The sequence below is a fragment of the Penaeus monodon genome, chromosome 31 (assembly GCF_015228065.2).
Source record: "Penaeus monodon isolate SGIC_2016 chromosome 31, NSTDA_Pmon_1, whole genome shotgun sequence".
In the NCBI taxonomy this organism is placed as follows: Eukaryota; Metazoa; Arthropoda; class Malacostraca; order Decapoda; family Penaeidae; genus Penaeus; species Penaeus monodon.
The window spans coordinates 13,140,770-13,140,989 of NC_051416.1; positions in this window are offsets into that span (position 1 = coordinate 13,140,770).

Genomic DNA, 220 nt, shown 5'->3' on the forward strand with positions numbered 1-220 from the left:
TCTTGTGTATGTTGTTCAGATTTGAACAGCTAGATTTGAGTGCCAGTCCGCGCTCAGGCCATTCACGTTTTCCTTCTCCATAGAGCATATTCCTCTGCAATCACGTGTTCGTCCCTAGTCATGCAACAGCAGGCGAGCAGGGCAGTGGTATTTTTACATTATTGTTTGAGAAAGGCGATCATGGCGCAGTACTCTTTGCTATTTCTCCTGTCCTATGCTA